Here is an 18,473-nt window from a genome sequence, read left to right as displayed (position 1 = left end):
ATGACAAAAATACCCGGTCTCCAGTGCATATACAATTCAATTCCCTCTGCCAATAAATGTCTGGCATCCTAAGGGAAACTCTTAACAGGACGTGGGTTAACAATAAGAAGCTATTTAAAGAAGGTGGGGCGTGAATACATCTAAAGGGTTTTTCCCGCCCTGTAAAATACCGACCAAATCGGTTTGCTGCGGTGACAATACGAGACCGAAAGAATGAGAATAAGCGTTTGGAACATTCTGCACATTTCAAGCCTTTAGCACAGGCTTTTTATTTGGCCCGCCGAACATCACCCAAATAGGCTTGGTGAAACCATTAAAACTAGGGTTGCTCACGGGTGCAGTACTCCCACCAGCCCACGGGGGCAACAGCGAGTCATATGTGTCACAATGAAGCAGCACTGGGGTGAGTAGAAGAAGACTATTCAGTCAACCCGGAAAACAATCAAAATAATTGCGACAATCTGACTTTTAACAACGACAGGACAACAAAGTACTTTTGGCTTTTGAACTTTGCGCCTATAACAGTCCGGATGGTTCCTTTCCTCTTTGGTCCTGAGGACACAACGTCTACAGTTTCCAAAAACAATTTGAAATGTGGACTCGTCAGACCACAGAACACTATTCCACTTTGCATCAGTCCATCTTAGATGAGCTAGGACCCAGCAAAGCCGGCGGCGTTTCTGGGTGTTGTTGATAAATGCCTTTCGCTTTGCATAGTAGAGTTTTAACTTGCACTTACAGATGTAGCGACAAACTGTAGTTACTGACAGTGGTTTCCTGAAGTGTTCCTGAGCCCATGTGGTGATATCCTTTACACACTGATGTCGCTTTTTGATGCAGTACCGCCTGAGGGATCGAAGGTCCGTAATATCATCGCTTACGTGCAGTGATTTCTCCATATTCTCTGAACTTTTTGATGATATTACGGACCGTCGATGGTGAAATCCCTAAATTCCTTGCAATAGCTGGTTGAGAAAAAGTTTCTTAAACTGTTCTGACGCATTTGTTGACAAAGTGGTGACCCTCGCCCCATCCTTGTTTGTGAATGACTGACAATTTCATGGAAGCTTCTTTTATACCCAATCATGGCACCCACCTGTTCCCAAGTAGCCTGTTCACCTGCGGGATGTTCCAAATAAGTGTGTGATGAGAATTCCTCAGGTTTCTCAGTCTTTTTTGCCACTAGTGCCGGCTCTTTTGAAACATGTTGCGGGCATCAAATTCCAAATGAGCTAATATTTGCAAAAAATGAAGTTTTCCAGTTTGAACGTTAAGTATCTTCTCTTTGCAGTCTATTCAATCGAATACAGGTTGAAAAGGATTTGCAAATCATTGTATTCTGTTTTTATTTACCATTTACACAACGTGCCAACTTCACTGGTTTTGGGGTTTTTTATGAATGTTCTGCCCCGAAAAAGTGCGCAAGTCATTGTTTCCAGTCGGACCTTTTCAGCGACGGACACGGTGTTCCAAACGAGCAGCAACAGTGGTAGAAATCCACACGTGTAAGCGTCATCACAAAACTACTGTGCATAAAGATGTTTACTTTGTTTTTGTATTGAAATTGCTGACTTTGTGACGTCTTTTTGTGCTGTTTTTGGTCTAAGTTACTCTCCGGCGAACAAAGCTCGTTTAAAACATGTAGCGCTAAATTTGACCAGTAGAGGGCAATAATGCTGCACCTTAGGTTTAATTGTGACGAGTCACATTCATTGTGTGCAATGTTTGATGTGTGAATGTCGTTTAATTTCTATGTGTAGTTAATTAAAAACCTTCTATTTTATTTATGTAAAATACACAATGGACATTATTTAGGTAAAATACACAACCAACGTAATACTTTTGGAATGTTTATATTTTCGGTCTCACAAACCTAAACGAAGGAAGAAGTGTATAGAATTAAAACTGAGAACGGATAATAGAAGGAACATCAATTCTCAAGAGAACCTCTGGAGCAGGGGTGTCAAAGTCAAGGCCCGCGGGCAATACATTATCTATGGTCCCCGGGATTATATTTGATTAGTAGAGATGTCCGATATTATCGGCCGATAAATGGTTTAAAATGTAATATCGGAAATTATCTGTATAATTTTTTTTATTATAGGTATCATTTTTTTTTATTAAATCAACATAAAAAACACAAGATATACTTACAATTAGTGCACCAACCCAAAAAACCTCCCTTCCACATTTACACTCATTCACACAAAAGGGTTGTTTCTTTCTGTTATTAATATTCTGGTTCCTACATTATATATCAAAATACACTACCGTTCAAAAGTTTGGGGTCACATTGAAATGTCCTTATTTTTGAAGGAAAAGCACTGTACTTTTCAATGAAGATAACTTTAAACTAGTCTTAACTTTAAAGAAATACACTCTATACATTGCTAATGTGGTAAATGACTATTCTAGCTGCAAATGTCTGGTTTTTGGTGCAATATCTACATAGGTGTATAGAGGCCCATTTCCAGCAACTATCACTCCAGTGTTCTAATGGTACAATGTGTTTGCTCATTGGCTCAGAAGGCTAATTGATGATTAGAAAACCCTTGTGCAATCATGTTCACACATCTGAAAACAGTTTAGCTCGTTACAGAAGGTACAAAACTGACCTTCCTTTGAGCAGATTGAGTTTCTGGAGCATCACATTTGTGGGGTCAATTAAACGCTCAAAATGGCCAGAAAAAGAGAACTTTCATCTGAAACTCGACAGTCTATTCTTGTTCTTAGAAATGAAGGCTATTCCACAAAATTGTTTGGGTGACCCCAAACTTTTGAACGGTAGTGTATATCAATACAGTCTGCAAGGGATACAGTCCGTAAGCACACATGATTGTGTGTGCTGCTGGTCCACTAATAGTACTAACCTTTAACAGTTAATTTTACTCATTTTCATTAATTACTAGTTTCTATGTAACTGTTTTTATATTGTTTTACTTTCTTTTTTATTCAAGAAAATGTTTTTAATTTATTTATCTTATTTTATTTTATATTTTTTTCTAAAAAGGACCTTATCTTCACCCTACCTGGTTGTCCAAATTAGGCATAATAATGTGTTAATTCCACGACTGTATACATCGGTATCGGTTGATATTGGTATCTGTTGATATTGGTATCGGTAATTAAAGAGTTGGACAATATCGGAATATCAGATATCGGCAAAAAGCCATTATCGGACACCCCTATTAATTAGTATTAGAACCGGCCCGCAGGCCACAGCCGCCTGCTTCTGTTTTGCACGCACTAATACTCCATCAGTGTTGGAGCTAAGAATTTTCAAAATGGGGTCCCAGGGACCCCATCAAGTCATAAAAATGGGGTCCCACAGTAAATTTTGGGGGGTTTTTGTAACCGTTTTGAAAACAAATGATAAATGTATGCATTATCCTGTTATGTCTCACATTCTATATTGTGTTTTGGAAAAAGGTTGTCATAAACGTTACTTAATTCATTAAAAAAAAAAATACAAAAGAAAATATTTTTTTATGAATATGTAAATGTATTCAGTTATAAACTTTCGTCTTTCCTTCGTGGATCTGAACTTTACTGCTGCCGGTAGTTTTTTCTATATTTTTATTGTAATATTTTCAGAATGTCTTTGTTCTATTTTTGGCCAAAGTAAGACAAAGAAAACACTCTGAAGTTGTCTTTATTTTTTAGTTCTAATGCCATGATTTTAATAGTCCGGCCCGCGTGGGCACAGATTTTCCTCCATGCGGCCCCTGAGCTGAAATGAGTTTGACACCCCACCTCTGGAGCTTCTGTTTCTTCATGCTGTTAACTATCTGTCTGGCTGCACGCGCTGGAAACGAGTAGCCAGGGCAGAATAATGAATTTATTGACAGTGCAGTGTGAAAGCCGATGTGTTTACTTTGTAATTAAGTAAACAAAGTCTCAAAGGAATATAACACTTTCTGATGACACTTGAAACATGATGTCCCTGATTTTGAGGCTCCAAAGACGGCTCTTCCCTATTGTTAACAGGGTTCGTACACCTTGTACCTAATTGCTAAATCCCATGAAATCTTCTTCCTCGGTGTCGCTTCTAAACAACTCTGCCAACTCCAAAGGTAGACAATGGGCCGCTTCCTCTTCTATCGGTACGTCTAGTCTCTTACGTGAATGAGATAAATAATATTATTTGATATTTTACGGTAATGTGTTAATAATTTCACACATAAATCGCTCCAGAGTATAAATCGCACCCCCGGGCAAACTATGAAAAAAAACTGCAATTTATAATCTGAAAAATACGGTAATCATTCATATTAACTCAGTTCTAAGTTGTGAAAAAGGTTACAAATTATACATTACATGACCTTCACAGTACAAATAAGTCCAATAATGTAACCATTTTAATGCAATTAACCATTAGTACCGTATTTTTCGGACTATAAATCGCAGTTTTTTTCATAGTTTGGCCGGGGGTGCGACTTATACTCGGGAGCGACTTATGTGTGAAATTATTAACACATTACCGTAAAATATCAAATAATATTATTTAGCTCATTCACGTAAGAGACTAGACGTATAAGATTTCATGGGATTTAGCGATTAGGAGTGACAGATTGTTTGGTAAACGTATAGCATGTTTTATATGTTATAGTTATTTGAATGACTCTTACCATAATATGTTACGTTAACATACCAGGCACGTTCTCAGTTGGTTATTTATGCCTCATATAATGTACACTTATTCAGCCTGTTGTTCACTATTCTTTATTTATTTTAAATTGCCTTTCAAATGTCTATTCTTGGTGTTGGGTTTTATCAAATAGGTTTCCCCAAAAAATGCGACCAGTGCGACTTATATATGTTTTTTTCCTTCTTTATTATTAGGGATGTCCGATAATGGCTTTTTGCCGATATCCGATATTTCGATATTGTCCAACTCTTAATTACCGATACCGATATCAACCGATAGCGATATATACAGTCGTGGAATTAACACATTATTATGCCTAATTTGGACAACCAGGTAGTGTGAAGATAAGGTCCTTTTTAAAAAAATATATAAAATAAGATAAATAAATTAAAAACATTTTCTTGAATAAAAAAGAAAGTAAAACAATATAAAAACAGTTACATAGAAACTAGTAATTAATGAAAATGAGTAAAATTAACTGTTAAAGGTTAGTACTATTAGTGGACCAGCAGCACGCACAATCATGTGTGCTTACGGACTGTATCCCTTGCAGACTGTATTGATATATATTGATATATAATGTAGGAACCAGAATATTAATAACAGAAAGAAACAACCCTTTTGTGGGGGAGGGAGGTTTTTTGGGTTGGTGCACTAATTGTAAGTGTATCTTGTTTTTTATGTTGATTTAATTAAAAACACAAAAAAACCCCCCCAAAAAACCACAGATACCGATAATAAAAAACGCGATACCGATAATTTCCGATGTTACATTTTAAAGCATTTATCGGACATCTCTATTTATTATGCATTTTCGGCCGGTGCGACTTATACTCCGGAGCGACTTATACTCCGAAAAATACGGTAACTTGTTTGCTTTAACTGAGGGAGTCAGACAACCAAAATAATGGAGCAAAAAATACATCGAACCATGTTGGATTTCCTTTTTGCATACTTTGCAGCAGGCTACACGTGGGTTTGGTCCACGTTTTATCCAACGTTTGTATTTGTCATTTTCCATCCAACGTTCATTAAAACGACAACCTCCCGGCATGATGGACCGATGCACCACTGTCCTCTTGGGGGCGACACAGAGCCGTATATACACGACAACAACCTAATGTAAGGGCTCGTGCAGCTTTCATTTTTAGGGAAACGTTTTTTTTTTCAGTTTTATACATCGCCTATTGAGTCAGACTGCCGAGAAATACGATGAACATTTTCAAGCACTTCACCCAAAATTCAAGCGTTTTTCAAACCTTGGAAACGCAACATTAAAATCCAAGCATTTTCATGAAAGAGGCATGACGACAGGGAATAGCGACAGGCTTACATGAGCGAGGCCGAGGTGCAGCCGGATCCCCGCGCTGGCTAACACGGCCCGCTACTTCAAAAAAAGGCCGACACTGCGCGACCATTAGCTTGCAGCAGCCAGATGGCACACTATATGCATCCATAGGAGGCCGTGAAGACAGATAGTGGAGAAGGAGAGAGCAGATAGTGGGAAAGGACGTATGAAAGGCGGGAGAATAAGAGGCGAGGCACTGCGAGAGCAGCAGATAAGAAGGAAGAGCCCAGGAGAGCCCGAGTCAAATGAGGCGCTGGGAGGGGAAAAAAATGAAGAGCTGAAAGGATGTGGCCGCGAGAACAAGAACGCAAAGAGAGAAAGTGATAGCGAGCGAGACAGAAAGGCAACCACAGTCTGATAGTAAAACCTCTAATTCACTTATCGTCTTCCGCAAACGCTTCAAATTTGTCAGCTGAGCACAGGCAAACACTTTAGTCTTTCGCAATAAGACCATGCATTAATCATAGCTCCGCCATCCTTAGGATTCTGCTGCAGTAGCAATGCTAGCGTAGCCTATTTGATCAAAATATGGATTATGTGTCCGAGGCATGACCAATGTCACTCCAAGGGCCGTAACTGTCACTCAAATCCAGTAAGGCATTCCTTAGACCCGCTGAGGCGTCGACGCCCGTTTAAAGGAGAACTGCGCTTTTTTTGGGGAGGGAATTTTGCCTATCATTCACCATCCTTATGGAAGACAAGAACACATATGTTTTTATTTTATTAGGGCATTCTAAGGAGTAAATAAATGCTAACAAATGTCAGCTAACAGCGTAGCTAATTTGAGTCGCTCTATTCCGCCTATGAGGCGCCCTTCAAACATCCAAACACCTCGATCAAGGTTTTACAGTCGTGGTCAAAAGTTGACATACACTTGTAAAGAACATAATGTCATGGCTGTCTTGAGTTTCCAATCATTTCTACAACTCTTCTTTTTTTGTGATAGAGTGATTGGAGCACATACTTGTTGGTCACAAAAACATTCATGAAGTTTGGTTCTTTTATGAATTTATTATGGGTCTACTGAAAATCTGCTGGGTCAAAAGTATACATACAGCAATGTTAATATTTGCTTACATGTCCCTTGGCAAGTTTCACTGCAATAAGGCACTTTTGGTAGCCATCCACAAGCTTCTGCTTGAATTTTTGACCACTCCTCTTGACAAAATTGGTGCAGCTCAGCTAAATGTGTTGGTTTTCTGACATGGACTTGTTTCTTCAGCATTGTCCACACGTTTGGGACTTTGGAAAGGCCATTCTAAAACCTTCATTCCAGCCTGATTTAGCCATTCCTTTACCACTTCTGACGTGTGTTTGGGGTCATTGTCCTGTTGGAACACCCAACTGCGCCCGAGACCCAACCTCCGGGCTGAGGATTTTAGGTTGTCCTGAAGAATTTGGAGGTAATTGTCATGACGCAGGGGTTTTCGCAACTTACTGCGAGGATTGTTCACCCGGGATGCAAACGGATTTTTCCGGACCAGGGTAGCAGGTAGGAACATATTTATTCTTGACTCTCGCACAAGGTAAAGGCACAACTTAGCGCTCGAAACAAAAACTAACACTTAGCAAAAATTATGGACAGAGCAAAACAAAAACTCGCTAACTATGGCATGAAGCAAACAATCGCATAAAAACAAGCATGAAAAGAGCATGAAACAATCGCATGAATACAAGCATGAACTATGGCATGAAAAGAACAATGTCGCGAGACCGACAAACTGGCAACGACAGGCTTAAATAATAGTCTCTCTTGATTAGAGACAGGTGTGACCCGAACGCAAGAGACAGGTGAAAATCATAAGTCGTCATGGAAACTAAAACAAACAAGGGAGCGCAAACAGGAACTAAAAGAGTCCAAAAACTAACAAAAAATACCAAAAACAGAATCCAGACCACAGATCATGACAGTAATCCTCCTTTTTCATTGTCTCATTTACTTTCTGTAAGGCACCAGTTCCATTGGCAGCAAAACAGGCCCAGAGCATAATACTACCACCACCATGCTTGACGGTAGGCTTGGTGTTCCTGGGATTAAAGGCCTCACCTTTTCTTTGGCAAAGTTTGGAAAAAGTTTGGAAAACAGCTCAATTTTTGTTTCAGCTGACATCACATGGAGAAAGATAAAACCTTCTGGAGGAACGTTCAGTGGTCAGATGAAACAAAAACCTACCAAAATTGCCTTATTGCAGTGAAACTTGCCAAGGGACATGTAACCAAATATGAACATTGCTGTATGTATACTTTTGACCCAGCAGATTTGCTCACATTTTCAGTAGACCCATAATAAATTCATAAAAGGACCAAACTTCATGAATGTTTTTTGTGACCAACAAGTATGTGCTCCAATCACTCCATCACAAAAAAATAAGAGTTGTAGAAATTATTGGAAACTCAAGACAGCCATGACATTATGTTCTTTACAAGTGTATGTAAACTTTTGACCACGGCTGTATATACACACTTTAAGTATATATGCAATACAGTAACATTCATAACAACATGTACTATTTACTGCATTCATTTCAAAGACGCATCACCATTTTTCCCTTCAACAACAACACCACCACTAATAATCATGGCAGACTTGATGGGAGACAGCAAAGACTACTTTGGGACAAACGATGATCCAGAACCTTATATTTTTGAGCCTGAATATAAGGAGGAGGAGCTACAAGTTTTAGCAGCTGAGTGATGAGCAGATGCAGCAAGTGGCAGTGAACAAGAAATAAAAACAATCACGGAGGGCTTTATTTACTAAGATCCAAACACCACGCGCTAAACAGCGTGTACTATTAGTGGGCGTGTTGCGTGTGATTTACTAAGACTGCGTGTGCAATTGAAAAGTGGTGCAGACTGCCTTATTTAAACAAGGATTTTGCGTGTAATGTACATATACTATTACTGCACATTCATGTTATTCTCCGACCTGTGGCATTTTGCTATGTTTCCAAACAAGCAGGAGACATCTACCACTTTAAATGGGCATGTCGTGCAGTCTATCTACAATGGAACCAATTATTTTGTTTTGGTGCGCTCATTGGAGAGAGGCTGCACTTGCTCCCCTCAAGAAAAAAAAAAATTCATACTTAGCAATTTTTTCCCCCTTAAGAAATACTTTAATAATACAGATTCTGTGTGACAAAAACGAACATCATTGAAAAAAAAAAATACTAAAAAACACCAAACCGCATCAATTGGATTTGTTTTAATCAGCCCCTTAAGTCATCCAGCAGTTATACGATTATAAAATGATGTTGCTAAATAGACAATATGTCTAATATTCTTTATTTCTGAACTGTTTTTTTGTGTGTTTTTTTTTGTTTTTGTTTTTTTGTCCAAACTGTTGATGTGCACACATGCCAAATAAAACGCTAAATAGTGCTCTCAAAACGGTGATGATTGTTGATGAATCACATTGCACGTGCTAAATAATTACATTTGCATCTTCTCCTCCCAGTATTCTGGGCGTTTGGATGATATATTTTGCATATTAATGAAGACAGCGACGCAAAATGGATTGCACGCCTTATCCTGCTCACTTGGGAGACGCAATCAAATCAGGTCCTTACTGTACAATGTCTGCTCTCACTGCGATACCCACTGATGGGATGTTTGTATCTTCCCGTTTAGATGAAGAAATTGGTCATATTCCGTCAAAGTTCAGCAACTTCTCGGTTTATGTGCACAGCATCCAGGTGAGAGGCGTGATTTTTAACCGAGAAATAACTTTCACCGACTCAGAGGCGATGCAGCAGCTCATAGCATCATAAGCTAGTTAGCTGGCTGTGATCACGGCACCACTAAAACATACGTTGTCAATGCAATATCTCCAACACTTGGTTAATATTCAGGTCACGACATGTAAATGGAGTGTTGTTGGCTTAATGGACCAATAGATTACTCACATTAGCTGCATTGTTAGCCACCGTATATTACAAATTAGAATGCATAAAAAAAAAAGAAAACATGTTTTTGTAAATGATAGATAAAATTCCAAAAAAAGTGCACTTCCCCTTTAAGAATACTCCTAAGTGTCTTGGCCTGTAGGCAGACAACTCTGTTGACCTCTGCAACACTCGAGTTTTTCGGGGTAAACACACGCTGTGTATAGACGGCAGCATGATGTCAATCCACCCACAAATATGCAGCATCTTGCACACGTTGTTTTTTTTGTTCTTTTTTTTCTCCCTCAGCAGCATTGCCTTTTCTTCTTTCAATACCCACAGGGGTCTCAAACAAGACGAGCTCACGAGAATATCAACATTTGCCTGTTATTCCCCATTCAGGTCAACTCTGTGAAAACGGATTTGTTATGCAGTGGGTAGAGGGAAAAAATAAGTAAAAATGGTTTCCAAACTTTTTTCCCCGCCAATGACGTGACCTAAAACCTGGACAATTCAAGTGAAAGAAACATCCAGTTAATTCTATGAGGATAAACGTGATCATCTCTGAATGACTGATTGACCTTTAAAAGTCGAGTCTTTTAAACAGTTTTTTTTAAGTCAAAGATCCCTTTGACTTCTTTTGAATCCTGTAATTTACTGCTGAAGCCCTCTCAACATTGGTGCCTAGTAAAAAGACCTACTATTTGCACATCACCTGCCTTCTCTACATCCTGGGATCACGGTTGATGGTAGCAACAAGAGATTGGCAATATGGCCTAAAATCTCAATCGCGATAAATATTGCAGCCTTCTCGAATAGAAAGACCTGCTATTTGCAGGTCGCCTGCCTTCTCTACACCCTGGGATCACAGCAAAGGCAACTGTGAGAACATTGATTAGAGTTGATGGTAGCTACAAGAGATTGGTAATATGGCCTAAAATCTCAATCACTATAAATATTGCAGCCTTCTCGAATAGAAAGACCTACTATTTGCACATTGACTGCCTTCTCTACACCCTGGGATCACGGCAACTGCAACTGTGAGAAAAAAATTATTAGGGTTGATGGTCGCAACACGAGATTGGCAATATGACCTAAAATCTATATCGCGATAAATATTGCAGCCTCCTCTAATAAAAATAAATACTATTTGCAGGTCACCTGCCTTCTCTACACCCTGGGATCACAGCAAAGGCAACTGTGAGAACATTGATTAGGGTTGATGGTAGCTACAAGAGATTGGTAATATGGCCTAAAATCTCAATCGCTATAAATATTGCAGCCTTCTCGAATAGAAAGACCTACTATTTGCACATTGACTGCCTTCTCTACACCCTGGGATCACGGCAACTGCAACTGTGAGAAAAAAATTATTAGGGTTGATGGTCGCAACACGAGATTGGCAATATGACCTAAAATCTATATCGCGATAAATATTGCAGCCTCCTCTAATAAAAATAAATACTATTTGCAGGTCACCTGCCTTCTCTACACCCTGGGATCACAGCAAAGGCAACTGTGAGAACATTGATTAGGGTTGATGGTAGCTACAAGAGATTGGTAATATGGCCTAAAATCTCAATCGCTATAAATATTGCAGCCTTCTCGAATAGAAAGACCTACTATTTGCACATTGACTGCCTTCTCTACACCCTGGGATCACGGCAACTGCAACTGTGAGAAAAAAATTATTAGGGTTGATGGTCGCAACACGAGATTGGCAATATGACCTAAAATCTATATCGCGATAAATATTGCAGCCTCCTCTAATAAAAATAAATACTATTTGCAGGTCACCTGCCTTCTCTACACCCTGGGATCACAGCCAAGGCAACTGTGAGAACATTGATTAGGGTTGATGGTAGCTACAAGAGATTGGTAATATGGCCTAAAATCTCAATCGCTATAAATATTGCAGCCTTCTCGAATAGAAAGACCTACTATTTGCACATTGACTGCCTTCTCTACACCCTGGGATCACGGCAACTGCAACTGTGAGAAAAAAATTATTAGGGTTGATGGTCGCAACACGAGATTGGCAATATGACCTAAAATCTATATCGCGATAAATATTGCAGCCTCCTCTAATAAAAATAAATACTATTTGCAGGTCACCTGCCTTCTCTACACCCTGGGATCACAGCAAAGGCAACTGTGAGAACATTGATTAGGGTTGATGGTAGCTACAAGAGATTGGCAATATGGCCTTAAATGCCAATCGCGATAAATGTTGCAGCCTTCTCGAATAGAAAGACCTACTATTTGCATGTCGACTGCCTTCTCTACACCCTGGGATCACAGCAAAGGCAACTGTGAGAACATTGATTAGAGTTGATGGTAGCTCCAAGAGATTGGTAATATGGCCTAAAATATCAATCGCTATAAATATTGCAGCCTTCTCGAATAGAAAGACCTACTATTTGCACGTTGACTGCCTTCTCTACACCCTGGGATCACGGCAACTGCAACTGTGAGAAAACAATTATTAGGGTTGACGGTCGCAACACGAGATTGGCAATATGACCTAAAATCTATATCGCGATAAATATTGCAGCCTCCTCTAATAAAAATAAATACTATTTGCAGGTCACCTGCCTTCTCTACACCCTGGGATCACAGCAAAGGCAACTGTGAGAACATTGATTAGGGTTGATGGTAGCTACAAGAGATTGGCAATATGGCCTACAATCTCAATCACGATAAATGTTGCAGCCTTCTCAAATAGAAATACCTACTATTTGCACGTCGACTGCCTTCTCTACACCCTGGGATCACGGCAACTGCAACTGTGAGAAAATTGATTAGGGTTGATGGTAGCAACACGAGATTGGCAATATGACCTAAAATCTATATCGCGATAAATATTGCAGCCTCCTCTAATAAAAATAAATACTATTTGCAGGTCACCTGCCTTCTCTACACCCTGGGATCACAGCAAAGGCAACTGTGAGAAGATTGATTAGGGTTGATGGTAGCTACAAGAGATTGGCAATATGGCCTTAAATCCCAATCGCGATAAATGTTGCAGCCTTCTCGAATAGAAAGACCTACTATTTGCACGTCGACTGCCTTCTCTACACCCTGGGATCACGGCAACTGCAACCGTGAGCAAATTGATTAAGAGTTGATGGTAGCTACGAGGGATGAGCGATATGGCCTAAAATATAAATCGTTATAAATATTACAGCCTCTGCTAATAAAAATACCTACTATTTGCACGTCGCCTGCCTTTTCTACACTCTGGGATCACGGCAACCGCAACCATGAGAAAATTGATTAGAGCTGATGGTAGCTACAAGAGATTTACAATATGGCCTAGAATCTATATCGCGATAAATATTGCATCACAATATATCATTTGGTATGGAAATGATAATACAAACCAGTGTTTAGGGCACGTACGACCGGTAGGAGGCCACACGGAAGAACCAGGACACATAGGAGGGACTATGTCTCCCAGCCGGCCTGGGAACGCCTCGGGATCCCCCGGGAGGAGCTGGACGAAGTGGCCGGGGAGAGGGAAGTCTGTCAAATAATGCTTCTGACTTATGCGGTAACATATTGCGTCATTTCCAGTTGTAGCTATTCATCTACTTGTTGATATCTGGCTAGTTTCTGTTGTAACGTGGTTCTATCTACACTTTTGTTAGAGTTTATTTAGCACGTCATTTTCTATTGTTTTAACACTTAACATTAGTTTTGGGCGATACTACAAATTTGGGAATTGATCAGATACCAAATAAATGAAATATTTACAATTATTATATATATATGTAATATTTAAATGATATCCCTTTTATTACATACAATACTTTGAGCAAAATAATGCCAATAGTGCGAAAAAAAACTAAACATGTTATTAGCTTTTAAATCGTTTGGTTTTTGCATTTTAAAAGTCTCAGCATGTCCAGGGACTTATTTACTGGGTTTGTAAACGATAACCAAAATGACCCAACAAAACATTTTGTGAAAGTAAAAAATATTGATCTAATACTGTTACTATACTTGGTATCGCTACTGTCCATGTTTTCTGTCTGGCTCTCAGCAAAGGCGGACACTTCCCTTCCTTCCCCCTTACGCATCTCTCGGGTTCGGGGGGAACCGGTCTGTCCTGACGGGGCGTTTCTTGCCGGACACACGGTGGACTCTTGGGAAAAGTGGAAGGTCATGTGCCTAGCAATTTTTAAGTCGAGGATATTGAAGGTTTCTACTTATTTGGAATCATGATAATTGGATATCTAATTGCCCTGGTGCGTCGACAAATTCGAAAGATCCTCGGAGCCGTTCAAGGTACCCTGAAGCTGCCACTAATGATTGATGGGATGGGCAGAGCCGTAGGCATTTGGACTGTGATAATATCTTGGAGAAGTTGTCTGCTCTGCAAGGCGAGGTTATGACCATATGGAGGAACAGAAATATTATTAGTTAATTAGAGTGAAACGTTAAACATTCTAATCTGGATTTCGTCTTCCCGCCGATCTGAAAAAATTTGCATTTTGATACTCACATTCACAGTTAAATGTACCTTATAATGCTGTAGAGAACTTCAGAGTTGAAACTAGCTCCAATAGTTACCACTCACACTGGACTGTGGTCGTGCAAAAACGTGTGAGCGCATGCGTAAAAACTCGGAATGCTCCCAGCAGGGTTTTTATGTCGCGGACTCCGATCATCCATGAGTGAGATCGGCCCAGACCAAATATCGTTTACGTGTATTAACTGTAAACTCTCCATGTATTTATGGTGAGTGCTATTGACCGCTTAAAAATATCAATACAATATTCAAACTAGTTCCTTGTTCTCTTTTGTTACATTGTTTGCAAACATAACCAAAAATAAACATATATCGACCTAATCACTCTAGTATCGATCATTTTCTGATAATACCTTTGGTATCGACACCACCAATTTATGGATGGATCCGCCCTCCGATTTTGACAATGCTGACACACCAACAATTGTTATAAGAGATGTCCGATATTATCGGCCGATAAATGCTTTAAAATGTAATATCGGAAATTATGGGTATCGGTTTCAAAATTATCGGTATCGGTTTCAAAAAGTAAAATGTATGACTTTTTAAAACACCGCTGTGTACACGGACGTAGGGAGAAGTACAGAGCGCCAATAAACCTTCGGCCCAGTCACATAATATCTACGGCTTTTCACACACACAAGTGAATGCCATGCATACTTGGTCAACAGCCATACAGGTCACACTGAGGGAGGCCGTATACACAACTTTAACACTGTTACAAATATGCGCCACACTGTGAACCCACACCAAACAAAAATGACAAACACATTTCGGGAGAACATCCGCACTGTAACACAACATAAACAAAACAGAACAAATACGCAGAACCCCTTGCAGCACTAACTCTTCAGGGACGCTACAATATACACCCCCGGCTACCCCCCCCCCCATCCCCGCCCACCTCAACCTCCTCATGCTCTCTCAGGGAGAGCATGTCTCAAATTCCAAGCTGCTGTTTTGAGGCATGTTAAAAAAAAATAATGCACTTTGTGACTTCAATAATAAATATGGCAGTGCCATGTTGGCACTTTTTTCCATAACTTGAGTTGATTTATTTTGGAAAACCTTGTTACATTGTTTAATGCATCCAGCGGGGCATCACAACAAAACTAGGCAAGTGTTAATGTGTTAATTCCATGACTGTATATATCGGTATCAGTTGATATCGGAATCTGTAATTAAGAGTTGGACAATATCGGAATATCGGCAAAAAAGCCACTTTCGGACATCTCTAATTGTGATATCCTCTCTCTAAGAATGATCAATTTACTTATTAATTTCCTGTTAATATTTGCTTACTTTCTGCTGTAACGTGCTTCAGTACTCCAGTGATAATAATACTTGGTATTGATAATTAAGATACAAAGAAATGGGGTGCATGGAGACACATAGTTAGCTGCTAGCCACTTGCAGGCCGGACGACTAAAAACCAACAGTGTCAGACAGAGGCGATGGACTTTTTCACGAAAATCCATCGATACTGAGAGGCTTGAAAAGGTAAAGGTGAATTTTTCGAAAGAATTGCCATCAAAACTCTGACATAATACTTGTGAGATCAGCCCGCCATCTCCATTGATACCACTCTTTGGACAGGTTAAAGGGTTTTACCGCTAAGTGGCCCACCAGGCCGAGCTTTAGGGAGGTTAAGCCCTCTTTCCAGGCACTTACTAATAAGTTTTATTGACTGCAAAACAACACTTTAAGACGTATTAGGTTGCATCTGGGTGGCTGTAAATGCATTTCTTTCTAAGTCTATTCCAGGTAGAGAACATTTTCCTTGGTCAGGCTAAGAGTTTGACCTTGGCTTTTAATACAGCGAGCGTACACCATTAGTGACACACTGGAACAGGGGGCAGCCTTCCAGTCCAAATGGGGGTCCTAAGGGCATCTTAGCCATAAGTGCAGAAGGGATATGAAGTGAAGGAACCTTTTTTCAAAGATCCATTTTCTCTGCATCAGGGGTGTCCAAACTACAGCCCGTGAGACATCATGAGTTCAACAAAGTGCTTGCAATTTATTTTAAATACCAGGCGATCTCCGAATGCTACATATTTGCTGCCATCTTGTGGATAATGTGAGTAAATAACATCCATGACCATTGAAAGTACTTTGACCTGATAGCTCAGCATTAACTTATATGACAAAGTTCAAACAACCTTCCCTAGTCATGGTGCAAAAAATACAAATTGCCACTAACACTAACGAAGTGAAGGAACCCTTTTTCAAAGATCCATTTCCTCTGCATCTGCGGTGTCCAAACTATGGCCCGCCAGCCTCTTCTATTTGGCCCGCGAGACATCAAACAACAAAGTGCTTTCAATTGATTTTAAATACCAGGCGGTCTCTGAATGCTACATATTTTCTGCCATCCTGTGGACAATGTGAGTAAATCACATCAATGACCATTGAAAGTACTTTGACCTGATAGCGCTGCATTAACTTACACTATATTGCCAAAAGTATTTGACCACCCATCCAAATGATGAGAATCAGGTGTCCTAATCACTTGGCCCGGCCACAGGTGTATAAAATCAAGCACTTAGGCATGGAGGCTGTTTCTACAAACATTTGTGAAAGAATGGGCTGCTTTTAGGAGCTCAGTGATTTCCAGAGTGGAACTGTCATAGGATGCCACCTGTGCAACAAATCCAGTCGTGAAATTTCCTCGCTCCTAAATATTCCAAAGTCAACTGTCTGCTTTATTATAAGAAAACGGAAGAGTTTAGGAACAACAGCAACTCAGCCACCAAGTGGTAGATCACGTAAACTGACAGAGAGGGGTCAGCGGATGCTGAAGCGCATAGTGCAAAGAGGTTTCTGCACAGTCAGTTGCTACAGAGCTCCAAACTTCATGTGACCTTCCAATTAGCCCACGTACAGTACGCAGAGAGCTTCATGGAATGGGTTTCCATGGCCGAGCAGCTGCATCTAAGCCATACATCACCAAGTCCAATGCAAAGTGTCGGATGCAGTGGTGTAAAGCACGTCGCCACTGGACTCTAGAGCAGTGGAGACGCCTTCTCTGGAGTGACGAATCACGCTTTTCCATCTGGCAATCTGATGGACGAGTCTGGGTTTGGAGGTTGCCAGGAGAACGCTACATTTCGGACTGCATTGTGCCGATTGTGAAATTTGGTGGAGGAGGATTTATGGAGTGGGGTTGTTTTTCAGGAGTTGGGCTTGGCCCCTTAGTTTTAGTGAAATGAACTTTGAATGCTCCATGATACCAAAACATTTTGGACAATTCCATGCTCCCAACCTTGTGGGAACAGTTGGAAGCGGACCCTTACTCTTCCAACATGACTGTGCACCAGTGCACAAAGCAAGGTCCATAAAGACATGGATGACAGAGTCTGGTGTGGATGAACTTGACTGGCCTGCACAGAGTCCTGACCTGAACCCGATAGAACACCTTTGGGATGAATTAGAACGGAGCCTGAGAGCCAGGCCTTCTCGACCAACATCAATGTGTGACCTCACCAATGCGCTTTTGGAAGAATGGTTGAAAATACCTATAAACACACTCTGCAACCTTGTGGACAGCCTTCCCAGAAGAGTTGAAGCTGTAATAGCTGCAAAAGGTGGACCGACATCATATTGAACCCTATGGGTTAGGAATGAGATGGCACTTCAAGTTCATATGCGAGTCAAAGCAGGTGGCCAAATACTTTTGGCAATATAGTGTATATGACACAGTTCAAACAACCTTCCCTAGTCATGTTGCAAAAAAAATTAAATTGCCACTAACACTAACTTTTTAGCCCATTGCGGCCCCCAAGTCAAAAGGCTTGGACACCCATACTCTACAAGTTGATTTTTTACCACTAAATGTTGAAGAAGCAAAGGATAGGCGTCCAATCTATAGAATAAATAACATAGAAAGTATGCAGGCCGAACATCTTTCCAAGTCGATCATCCTCGATGATGATGGTCGTAGCTTTCCTTCACCAAAGCGTGAAAGAAAAAGGTGGAAGAAAGACCCTTTCACTGGACACGCAATGAAAGCTTTCACCAGCGACCTGGTGCTATTACTTTGGCTGCCAAAGTGCTTTT

The 18,473-nt window shown here is 40.2% G+C and overlaps 1 protein-coding gene across 1 annotated transcript in view; it reads right to left on the bottom strand.

Annotated features, from left to right (window-relative positions):
- The window catches only part of fut8b (fucosyltransferase 8b (alpha (1,6) fucosyltransferase)), a 369,273-nt gene that overhangs the window by 57,207 nt on the left and 293,593 nt on the right, over positions 1-18,473 (bottom strand). The gene's annotated exons all lie outside the window — the stretch shown is intronic.

The sequence above is a fragment of the Entelurus aequoreus genome, linkage group LG23 (genome assembly GCF_033978785.1).
Source record: "Entelurus aequoreus isolate RoL-2023_Sb linkage group LG23, RoL_Eaeq_v1.1, whole genome shotgun sequence".
In the NCBI taxonomy this organism is placed as follows: Eukaryota; Metazoa; Chordata; class Actinopteri; order Syngnathiformes; family Syngnathidae; genus Entelurus; species Entelurus aequoreus.
The sequence above is the reverse complement of the archived record's forward strand: the minus strand, read 5'-3'. Positions and strand labels throughout refer to the sequence as shown.